General features: G+C 47.2%; 1 protein-coding gene across 1 annotated transcript in view; it reads left to right on the forward strand.

Moving 5' to 3' along the window:
• Window positions 1–11,702: 11,702 nt before the first annotated feature.
• The window catches only part of ctnnd2a (catenin (cadherin-associated protein), delta 2a), a gene marked incomplete in the record, with an annotated part of 225,286 nt that continues 224,382 nt past the window's right edge, over window positions 11,703–12,606 (forward strand). The window contains 1 exon segment of the mRNA XM_030349534.1: window positions 11,703–12,105.

A 12,606-nucleotide genomic window follows, 5' to 3' on the forward strand; every position in this document is an offset into this window, starting at 1 on the left:
ATTTTGTTGCAGTGTACAAAGTTTCGGTGCATAGGACGGACCTATCCGCGATCGCTCCTTAGGCCTTTTTACAGTAGGCTAATCCCAAACTGGTTCGGTCGCGGCTTGGCACGAAGGAACATTCCTCTGCGTCTTTCCCGTAGATCGCACCGTCTTTCAAATTCTTTGTTAAATGCGACTGCATCACCTTCTCTCCCATGATGGTCAGCAGCTTGCGGTTTTCACCGTCTCTCCAGTTCGAATTGCTCATGTTGATAACGCTGCGTTATTGTCTCTGTTGTAGGGAAAACGCAGCAAGACCTCTACTCAAGCCCCCCCCCCCCCCCCCCCCCGCAACCCCTCTGGAACCGCGGAGCGTAATCGCATTTACATCAAAAAGAATCCGCCAGTGCGCAGGGCCGTTTCAAGGAATTTGGGGGCCCCAAGCAAAATGGACATGGAGGTCCGCCCCCTGCCGCAAAGCCTACAGGAACCACAGCATAGCCATACAGTTTAAGTTCACCCACACTTTATATAAATAACAAATGTTGACATTGCAAATACTGCTGTTGTACATACTAGTGTGCATAAAATTTGAACATTTGCAGAAAAAAACACCACCGTACCATGAAATCCAATTAACATAAAAAAAGTGCAAAATAACTAAATCCAACATATTTATAACCTATAAGAGAGTGCAGGTTGTGTAGTAATTCAACAATCCAACATGAATACAAGTACACACACACACACACACACACACACACACACACACACACACACACACAAACACAAGATTAACCTTTTAGGCCATCATGTGCAAATTATCTAAAACTGATGTTTGTGAGCCTTGGCTTCAGCAAAGGCAACCACAATGTCCTCCATGTCCAAAGACCAGCGAACATCACGCTCAACTGACGTAAGTGCCAGTCCTGTGAGTCCTTTCTTGGCCCATGGTGGACCTCATGTAATTCTTTATCAGCTTCAAAGCTGAAAAGCTCCTCTCACCAGAGGCAACTGACACAGCGAGAGTCAGGAGTAGATCCAAAGCAATGCTTAAATTACTGTACAAATCCAGTTGCTTCCCACTGTAGATGTAATTAAGCATGTCAAATGCTTCTTCTTTTAACATGGATAGTAAATAATCCCTAACCCTGGATTTACAATTCAGGATGTCTGCATTGCCTGGGAAAAGTTTAGAGTCTACACTCTCCCAAGACAACGCAGACATCCTCATCTTTTTTTTTTGTAAGTATGGTAGCGAAATGCTGTTTCTGTCGTGTTTTATTTGGCATTTTGTAAATCCATTGATTTCGGTTGGAAGACTCATTGCTCATTGCAAGGGGGATTGGTTGTAGTCTTTTCGCTCGATTCTAGCCTTACTGTTGATACGGAGAACCTAGCCTTACTGTTGATACGGAGTGCGTGACTACTGTTGACGGCTTTCAACTACTGTTGACAGCATGCGCTGTCAACAGTAGTTGAAAGCCGTCAACAGTAGTCACACACTCCTAAACGTTGACATGGCTGAGGAGGGGAAACGAGCTAAGACCTCCCATTTTCACCCTGAGTGGGAGGAAGATTATTATTGTTACTGTTGAGAAGGTGCCGTGCGCAGGCGGAATGAAACCCCCATTGAAGTCCGTAGGTTCACGTTCCCCCCCCCCCCCCCCCCCCCCCCCCCCCCCCCCCCCCCCCCCCCCCCCCCCCCTCGTCGCATCGGATGTTATCACAGGTATTTCTGACGTTTTTCCTCCCAGAATGCATTCTGACAAATGGCAAACGAACCCGCATGCCTCATCTGAAACTCACCTATTGTTTACCGACCATGGAGGTATTTACTAACCCCCCGATGATTCTCTAGATCTCGTAAGTACGCCCCTTCCGGTAGACCCCTCATGGGACCTCTGGGCGAGGAAAATTTGAATGGGAGTCAATGGAAGGAAATTTATTATTTTCTGATTCCAGTCATTAAATGCCTTGGATTACACATGTTTTGTGTGGGTCCAAATAATATTTTTTCATGTAAAGAGTTTGACCGTTTATGTGCAATTGTTCAGTTAAGGGCAGTAGAGAAAACACGATGAGAAAGACTACACAATGTGACATCACGCTCCCTGCGACTGGCGTTGACAAGGCCGACAATCTCCCCATCGCCATAACTTTAAAACTACACATGCCCCGATTTATAATGGTTTTCACCTCTTTCGATGCTGTTATCCTCCCCTTGGAAAAGAGCTGTGAAGTGGAGCAGAGAGAGTGGTGGTGATGTACATCATTCACGTCGAGGGCAGTGAGGGGCTGTAGTTCATAAAGCCGACTCCCGCAAACCCTAACATTATCAAACTTCCTCGCGAAATTATTTTGTTTTCTTTGCATGAAAAAATATCATTTAAATCCACAAACAACATGTGTAATCCGGGGCATATAAAGACTGGGATCAGAAAATAATTACCTTCCCTCCATTGATTGAAACCCATTCATATTTTTCGATCTCATAGGTCCCATGGGCTCTACCGAAAGGGGCGTGACTTCGTGCACTCTATATGTGATCTTTAAAGGGGACACATTGTGAAAACAGCACTTTTCCTGGGATTTGGGGTGTTGTTGTGGGTAGATGGTGCTCCCACACGCATACAAACTTTGAAATAAGTCTGTACATGATGTTTGAGTGAGATATGCATTTCTGGAAGCAGCCCGCCTCCAGCTACCAAACGAGCGAGTTAGTTTCGGCGCCCCATCCTACGTAGGAAGGGGTCACATTTGAATATTACCTCCCACTTCCCCACCCCTCTCAAATCAGAGCATCGCTAAGATGCTTTGATTTGCGGACGAGCAACTCCTGCGGGGGGAACTCGGCGCTAGCCCTGCAGCTAAGCTCCGGGAGTACAGTCCCTTTCTCTGGCGCCGAGCTCACCCCGCAGGAGCTGCCGCCGAAGGGAAGTCGGGAGGAGGAGACACATGGAGTAGAAAGGGATGTACTCCCGGAACTGAGCTGCTGGACTACCGCCGAGCTACCCCAGCCGGAGCTGCTCGTCCGCCGGAGCTGCTAGTCCGCTGGAGCTGCCACCTAGCTTCGGCGCCAGTTCAGCTCCCGGAGTACACCGCCCGAGCTGCCGGACTGCAGCCGGACGGCTTCGACGGCGGCCGGCAGCTCCGGCGCGGGGAGCTCGGAGGCAGTCCGGCAGCTCACTCCCGGAGTACAATCCTTTTCTTCCCCATGACGCGGTTCATGGACTTCAGAGAGTCAATGCCAAAGTTCCTTCCCCCCAATTCTTCTCAACCATGGCCGAGATATCCCCCACTAAGGTCTTTACTTGTGGAAGTACCAGAGACGTCAGACACAGTCTTTATTATAAACAATATCATCCGAGGCGCACATAGCTTTTGGCCGTGATATTAGATAGATTATATAAATACCCGTAGATAATATTATTATGTTATATTATATAATATAATATAGATATAGAGCTCCAGGAGTCAGCAAACGGCAACAACCCCTCCTCCATGCTGTGGTTCAGTCTGACAGTTCATTGGTCAATGGGCAGCAGCTCATCTGCATCAATGCTACAGACACCAGAAACAGCGCATTCTGAAGGGACTGAAACAGAGGGGAATAGCGGTAGACGATATTTCTTTTCCTAAAAGCTATTTCCAGCAAACAGCTTCAAAAACATGTTTTCTGGAACTCAAATACTATGTTTACTTGTTGGGAAAACATCATAATATGTCACCTTTAAATTAGACTTTTCCTGCCATGTGGGCAACAATTATTATTTATATTATTATTTTTGATTAGTTTGTCCCTTTATTATCTTATAAAGAAAAAACCCTTGTAGCCTATACATTTCATTTTGTATTTTAAAACAAAAATCATAACTACGACTCAAGACTACACGAGAAGTTAACGGAGCCTTGAACTGAGCCCTCTCAGATGCCGGGCCGAAACAAAAATTGTTTCACTACTTCACTACACTACTTACGACTCCTTTCAGCTGCTCACTCCTCCTTCTCCGAAAAAACATCGGCTAATAAAACGCTTGAGGAAGCGTTTTGAAAAGAGAAAACTTACATTTTATTAGTAGGCTACATGGCTTAAAGATAATAATGAGCCTTGGACTGATATCGAGACACATTCCTGTTCTCACTTATTATTGGAGTGAGAGCCCTGGCTGCAGCACGCAGAGGCTCAACGTCTAAACGTCTGACTCCGCCTGCCCAATAGCACCCGGAAGAGGTAGAAGGTTATTGCACGCTTTATTCCGCGCCAAGAGGTAAGTTCAGTTGCCGTTCTCTGTTCTTGTAAATTATAAACTACTTTATGGAGACACCAACAAGTTGATGATTAAACTATTCATGCAAGTAACGTGCATTGGCCTCATGTCAATGTCAGTCGTGCGAATAATAGCATTTAGGCTGCGTATTTGGCAATTTTCAAGTAGATTAGCCAAGTTGCCGCAATGTGTAAAAAAATATTGTTATATATTTATATCATATATAAATTTGTTCTTCACCATGGCGGATGCTGGCCTTTGATGGCCATTTACTCTGATCTAATCTGCTTTGCCATTGTTTTCAGTGTTGTAGACCGATACTTTCAGTGTTGTAGACCGATACTTTTTTGCTTCTAAAGCCTCATATTTCTCACCTGGACTCTCTTTGAATGACTGGATCACTCTGAGTGAGCGTTTCAGCAGATGCTCAGCTCTGAGCAGTTATCGAACGAGACTAAAGCCCCTGTGACAGGAGACTTACTTCATGGAGTGTGTCATACATGAGCCCAAGGTCACAAATAAATTCTGGACTTTGAACGCGGTCTAGTAATCCTCTTTACATTTGCCTCTCTTTGGTGGACCTCGTCTCATCACAGCAAGCATTTTTAAAGTGCTGAACAGGAGCTGCCAGGGATGTCCAAACAGCACGAACAGTCCGAAAGCTACTGGCCACCCATCGTACATCCAAGATTCTACCAATGCGAAGAAGTTGTGAGCCTACTTCAGCTGCTGCATTTATGAGTTCACGCTCATTTTTGTTTGACGTACTATACAGAGAATATAGCTTCTGTATAAAAGTTTTGAAGTGATTGACAGAGTTTACCACATCAACTGCGTCTGACACAGCGAGTTCAAGTCTATGGTTCATACAGTGCCATACAAAAAGTTTCGGGAATCTCAAGGTCAGCCTGGTTGCTACTCCTGACTTCTTTCCTAACATGACACTGGCTCCATCAGATACAAATGTTACCCAGTTTTCATGTAGCCACTCTTCTGTAAAGCCAGCATTAGTTAAACAGGTGAGTAACGCCTGTTCTATGCCATCTGCTCTCTGATTTTCTAGTTCAACAAGATCAATGAATATGAACTCAGGGCTTTCTTCTTGAATTGATGCTTTAATAGAAACTGTCATGACACAGCTTTGTGACTTAAAGAAGATGCCTCGTCAATTAGGACAGCAAACTTACTGGATGATGCTATAATGTTACTGACGATTTTGCTCTGCATCTCACTGGCAACATGTTGTATTATTTGTGTTGCACTGTAACGTGAATGAAGTATTGTGCCCATTTTTAGACCATTCAGTTCCTGCAGATCGATGAGGCTCTCATGGTCAGAAGAGGGTCTGGCTGTTCGAAACACAGCTTCAGTCTCCTTCATGTAGGACTGAGTCATAGCCTCCATTACCTTTTCAATGGCATCTTTTTCCTGTTGCTCTGCAACGTTCACTGCGTGTCGGCCTTGGAAGAAACGTTGCTTTTTTTTTTTCCTGCTTTTTGTCCCACATCGTTGCTGTTGTCATCGTCATCATCTACTATTAGTGTAGTTGTTGCTAGTGTCGTTGCTGTGCAACTGTCTGTCTGTCTATCTCTCTCTCTCTCTCTCTCTCCCACCATCTATCCTAGGTTTTTGCCTCTTAAAAGGCAGTTTTTACTTGCCCCTGTCGCCAAGTGCTTGCTCATGGTGGTACTGTTGGGTCTCTGTAAATGTTATAAGGAGTTCCGTCTACCTTCTCTATTTGAAAAGTGTCCTGAGATAAATTGAAGTACTTTATCCACAGCTGTATGTGTGCATGATCCGTTTCTTCCACATAGGACACATACACACACACACACACACAGACAGACACACACACACACACACACACACACACACACACACACACACACACACACACACACACACACACACACACACACACACACACACACACACACAATATTTCTCTGTGTCCACTGTTTCAGAAATTACCCAAACTAGCAATCTACCTAAACGTACCCATTTTTTAGTTTTTTTATCCCAACCAGGGGTTCTTGGATTTAAAATATTTTTGTTTGGCAGACCACAGGTCTGGCCAGTCATTATTCATGTCTACAGAAAAACAACAAAAGTGATTGAATTCCAAGTTTTAAATGTAACAAGGGAAACAATGACCACAACCCATTCGAAAGTGTAAAGTTGCATAATCCCTTTCGTTTTATTTATTATTCCCCCCCCCCTAACCTGTCAATTAATATGGAGCCCTGGAGGTGACATGGATGCTGTCTTCGTGCGAGTTAAACAAAAAGAAGTCATGTAACTTACACATGAAGTAGCTGTAGCTATATCTGTGACTGTCGAGCCCTGTTACGTTATTAACATAATTTACAAGGTCCAGCAATAAAGAAAAAAGAGCCCACGCCCACCTACCATAGTTGACGTCTTCATCCGAAGTTGTACCAGCATCTTTGGCTGTGGGCGGAGAGGCAGCATCTCCTTCACTGACAGCATCCTCTCCGACGGGGGTGGGGCGCAGAGCAGGCGTCGACGTTAACAGTACCGGTGTAGCATCGCTAACATTAGCTGAGCTGCTGGCTGACATTGATTCACGAGGACGTTTGAAATTGTCAAATAAATTTTTTGTTTGGATAGCTCGCTTCATTTTTACCAGATTATTGTTATTATAAATCCTAAAGGCAAATCATTCAAAGTAAACTTGTAAAGTACATTTGTCTTTAGCAATATTTACCTCGGCTTGACCCGCCCTTCTCTCCCTCCGATTGGCTCATTCGTCGTCATGCCTACAGTTAACCAATCTAATCAGTAAAGGCATCGAGTATTAGCCAATAAGAGGCAGAGTAGCGTGGGTCATGGCTTCACCATCCTAGGGAAAAAGTGGGCATTTTGGCTACTGAATGGTGCGCAACTGGGGGGATTTAGAAGGGGGGATCAGTCAACGGACGGAGGCAGTGGGCACGAGGCATAAAGCCTCGTGCCCACTGCCTCCGTCCGTTGACTGATCCCCATTGACTTTGAATGGGGACGGACGCGCAATGCATTGTGGATCCATGCGCTGAAGGCTCCGTCAAAAAGTTTAAAAATGTTCAACTTTTTCGGCAGCGACGGATCCGTCATCCAATCAGATCGCGTATGCAAATTTAAGCACCGTGACACTAATCGGGCTCTGACGACCCTGGAACCTCCCCCATCCGTCAGCCACTCTTTCTGAGTCCTTTGACTGACGGTGCAGTGGGCACGAGGCGTAAAGGCCGATCCATACCTCCGGATCCGGACGAAATTCGTCCGTCGCCCCAAACGTTTCTTCCGGAACTACCCTCCATACCTCCGTCTGGTTTCAGCGTTGTTATGGTTTTTACGCAATAAATCCTATAGAGGGCAGTGACTGTCGTTTCACAAATTAACGGCATCGACAATCGCAAACATGACATCTGTAGAGATGATGTTGCTTTGTGTCATCCGAAATCGGCAAAAAAAGTGCAAAAAGTGTGCGGTGGCGTGTGACACCCCTCACCAATCCGCAGATTATCTCCTCAAAATGTTGTTAAATGACCAGTTACAACTCATTGCCAAAGCAGGGGAACAATAAAATAAAAAGGTCAGGTATATAGTATAATATAAGTATCAAACGTTAAACACAATATATAAACATATCAGATATTATACTACTCTATCTATTTTCGCGAATGGTCTGACTTTTGACTCTATACTGCCGCCTCGATTTCCGGTGGCATTGCTCCGTTTCTCCCGGAGCACTCCGGATTCGTAAGCTCAGAGGCAACGGACCCATTGACGGACGAAACACCTCCGGGACCGGACGAAACGGTCCGTATCCGTATGTACCGTAGGGTGTGAATGGGCCTTTATTCTCCCCAGGCAATGCAGACGTCCTGAATTTAAAGTTGTAAATACAGGTCTGCTGTGCTTCCTTTGGACACAGGTTTTATTTTATTTTATGTACTATCCATGTTTTGAAGAAGGAATAATGCCTCAGTTTGCATTTTATTTTAAAATATTTCAAGATATTATTTATACATTGGATGGACATCTTGAGTTATGTGGATTTATTTTATGTGGACACAAGCAATTTGATTCAAATTATTTATTCAGTTTTTACACATTTGAAGATTTTATTCAAAGTCACATTTGTCATATTATCTTTTTTGTTGTTGATCCGAAAATGATCAGGCCCGTGACTCAAAAACACGATTTTTCATGTTTTCTCCCAAGAATAAAAATTGCATTTCAAATAAACTATGTATTGTGGCGACCGTGGGTGTGGTCGCCGAGTTCAGGGTGCCGCAAGGGATCCTCGGGGGGGATTTGGACCGTCGCAAGTCGGACCTCTGGCGCTCTCCTAGGTCCTTTGCGGCAGAGACATTGTGTGGGGTTTGTCTTTTTGGATCGGACCAAGCGGACCAGCGAGACCTTCAGACCCTGACCAGAGCACTGAGGAGGCGGTTCGGTGAGCGAGTCTTCAGCGACCAGAGCCGGCAGTTGCTGGCTTCTCACCGCCGCAAGGAGGAGGAGAGCCTGGGGGTCTACGCTGCTGATGTCCAGCTCTTGACCCTGACGCGGCTACCCGAAAATCCCCACGGCTGCACGGGACGCCCTGGTGCTCCACGCCTTCCTGCGGGGACTGGTGCCGGAGTGTCTGGGACAGCACGTCCGCCTCACCGAGCCCCAGACCCTCGATGCAGCTCTGGACCAGGCAGAACGGGCTGAGGTGGAGCTGTGCTCCGGTTGCTGTGCTGCATCCGTGGACGCGGCTGGGGACGCCCTCCCCCTCGGCACAAAGGACGTGGGGGTCCAGTCCAGGCAGTTGAAGGACCGGGTCCGGACGGCCACCATTCCCGCCACCGAGACGGCTGAGGCTGCCCATGCGCTGTGGCTGCACGACAGGGCTGACCTCGAGCCGCAGCAGTGTCGGCAGCTGGGGCTGGTCGAGGACTGCGTGTGGACGGGGCAGTGTGCCACCCATCCTCGTCCCAGCCGCCGGTGTGGCCGTCGAAAGGGCCAGATGTCGGAGGACGGCGGAGGTCGGGGTCCCCGAACGGCGCTCCAGAGCCCCCCTACAGTGGAACCTGGTGGGGGCCCCGATGGAGGTGGTCCCCGACCACACCCCCAGGAGTTCTGAGGACTGTTGAAGGCGGGCGTCCCAGCCAGGGAGGAAGGCTACGCCGCAACGGGGCCGCCTCTGGTAGGATCCAAGGCGGCCCCCTGAACACTCGGGTTGGGTGTTTGGGTCGTCGCGACGTCTGACCCCTAAGGTGGGGGCTGTGTGAAAACCGTGGGCATGGTTGCTGAGTTCAGGGTGCCGCAAGGGATCCGGGGGGGGGTTAGGACCATCGCAAGTTGGACCTCTGGCGCCCTCCTAGGTCCTTTGCGGCAAAGACATTGTGTGGGGGTTTGTCTCTTTGCGTGGGTTAGTGTTACTGTGTGTTAGGCTTACTGAGTTATTGTTCCCGACACCGTCACCGAGACGTTTATGTTAAACAGTTATGTTGAATGTGCTTCGGTGTGTCATATGTGTGTGTTCATTAAAGGCAACTCTCGTAGTCGTGCGGTGTAAGGGGCGCGAGAGTTGCTTAACCTGGGCTCCCCTCTCGTCCTTCCCGCGCTGCTCGCCACAGTATTCCTTTTTCTGTTTCTTTTTTGCCTTTTTGGATTCTGACGTTTTTCATTTAGTATTTAATTTAGATATCCTTGGATCTTCACATACACAAGTCTGATCAGGATAGCTCAGGTAGCAGAGATGTATAATATTTCAGTGTCTTTGCTGGTTAATAAGTACATGTATGTCAATATTTCCCCATATCGAACAAAACACAGCAGGTCAGCCAAAGAATGGATAAAATGGATGATGAGTCTACAATTGTATGTCATATTCAGGGTTGTGAGTGTGTGCCTGTCTCTGGATGTGTGGCATCAGCCCTAGCCTTTATTAGACTGGGTAGCCCCGCCCATTCTGCTGGCGATTTGAGTTTGCCCTGCAGAAGGGTCTGGAGAAGAGCAATACATTTCTTTCTAACTACTGGCGGTGTCAAGTGGCCACTGGGCCCAGCTAGTGGCCCCCTTTTTTATTGGCTCATGATAGGCCTCTAAACTTTGTAAGCCCAAAACAAAAAATCACATCATCTTGGGCCTACACCGATTTTTTTACTGCAGCTCATGATAGGCCCCCTGATAGCCGTAGGCCCTGGGGCTTCAGCCCAGGTAAGCCCGTGCATTAAGGTGGCCTTGGATGCGGACAAGGAATACACCGCAGGGGGGAACATGAGAGCCCCAGCTAGCCGCATACTAGTAGCCTGGGTGCATAAAGCGTGGAACAAGCTTGATATGGAGTGGGTGAAGAACTCCTTAAAAGTGTGTGTGTGTGTGTGTGTGTGTGTGTGTGTGTGTGTGTGTGTGTGTGTGTGTGTGTGTGTGTGTGTGTGTGTGTCACTCTGTTCGAGCCTCCATGAGAGTTGTCATTAGCTGTTATATCTGTCTCACCAATCGCAGTTCAAGGCCGACCTGGGCTGTGCCACTTCGGGAGGGGCGCTCAGTTACTCCCCTCAGCTACGGGGCTATTTTCATCATTATTATGTATTTTGTTTTTGACGGCACAGCGATCCGGGACTATAGCCTCGAATGCCCAGGTCTAACGACGCGCCTGGATAGGATAGATATTGTGCCCAATGTGTCCATAAATGATCAGGTTCTCATCAAAAAATACTGATGAGTCCAATGACGCCATCTGCTGGTTACGTTCAAATATTGCACACATCGAAAAGAATAGAGCGAGCATTGAGCCTCTTTCCGCTTCAAGCAAAAGTGAAGATTGCCCACGTGTGACTTTGATCCGTTCTTTTCATAAGAGCATGGACAGAATAAATAACGTGAAATCTGATATTTTCCATTGTGATTTGTAACACTTTCACATGTGGTAGGTAGGCGTAGGCCTACTCAGATACAGGTGCGATTGTTTGCAATGAACAGGAAGAAGATCAGCTTTAGCGAAACTGCTACAACATTTAACGGCTGAAGAATATCATAGCATCAAGACCTCTTACCTCAGAGAAAAAAATAAGGTGGATGTGTGTTTCCTCTTTCTAAAGGCCTAATACCCAGCAGCAACATTTTGCACAACTGACAAGGGGTATTGGGATACTGAGAAATGAGGCAATAATTATTTTAATTTTTTTAAAATACAAAAAAACTAGAGCATGAGTCCGACTTTGTGTCGGGCTCAATTCTGGAAAATCTCTTTGCGAAGAGTACACTTACTTAAAGTAAACATGTGGGGGATTTCTGACACCCAAACGCCAGCGGTGGGTTACCAACCACCTGCAACCTATGGCCTGAAGATGGCGCTACGTGTTCTTGAATGAGCGCCCAAACGATCAAGACGCTGCTACGGTGCATGCTTGTTTCTCGGGCATGTGTGTGTAGTGTGGGGGGATGCGCACGCGCATACTCGCACGCACACTCACAATGCCGTGCTCGTGAGTTAGGCCGGCGAGCTTCTGTCTCTACCGCCTCTTCGGTGGCGTTACCTCCCGTTGCTACGCTGCAGTGCTTCGCTCTTCACCTCTCTGTTGTTCCTCTCTTTTTTGGGGGGGCTTTTTGCACAGCCCCTGGCTTCGCCTCACCCACCTTTCTCGCACACTTCCACTCGCGGATGCCTCAGCCTCAGCCTCGCCCGGCGGCAATCATCCAGCAGCAAATGGTCGCTCCATCCTCTAAAACTCCTACTGGACTCCGTTAACAGACCGCTCTGATCCGAGCACATTGCGGATTGACTTTGAAAGAGGCGGCAGCGGCGGAAAGGAGTGGGGATAGCGGTCGCGGAAATAGCCCAGGATCTATTTCGGTAAGCTCAAGTCATTCTGGGATATTTTTGTTCTCACTTATCAGGTTAGACTAGTTATCTTATCCCTCACGTTGGGGATGCTGGGGAGGGATATTGGGAGAAATTGCTCCATGGGCGTGCGTCTGTATTGTTTCTTGGATTGTCAGTAAAACGTGCAGGATAGGACCTATGCCAGCCTGCCGTGCACTGAGCAGATGTGCTTTAGACATAGTGCAGCTCGGTGTAGTTTACGGACTAAAACTCATGGTTCATGCAATCAAATGAGTTTTTTTTTTCATTGGATTTTATTTGGGTTGGGTGAATTGTGCACATAAGATTCCCGGATTTAGTAACAATGCGCGTGTTTGTTGTGCACCCTGTGGTCGAAGCAAACGATGTAATGGGCGCCGGTTGTGTATGGCTTTGCCCAATGGCATCTCCTCCGCGTGAGGATTTTTGTCTCGAGTTCACTGGCTGACCCAAATTCATCCATCGGCAGCGCGTAAAAGTACCCCGTGTCTT

Source organism: Gadus morhua, chromosome 23, assembly GCF_902167405.1.
Source record: "Gadus morhua chromosome 23, gadMor3.0, whole genome shotgun sequence".
Taxonomy (NCBI): domain Eukaryota; kingdom Metazoa; phylum Chordata; class Actinopteri; order Gadiformes; family Gadidae; genus Gadus; species Gadus morhua.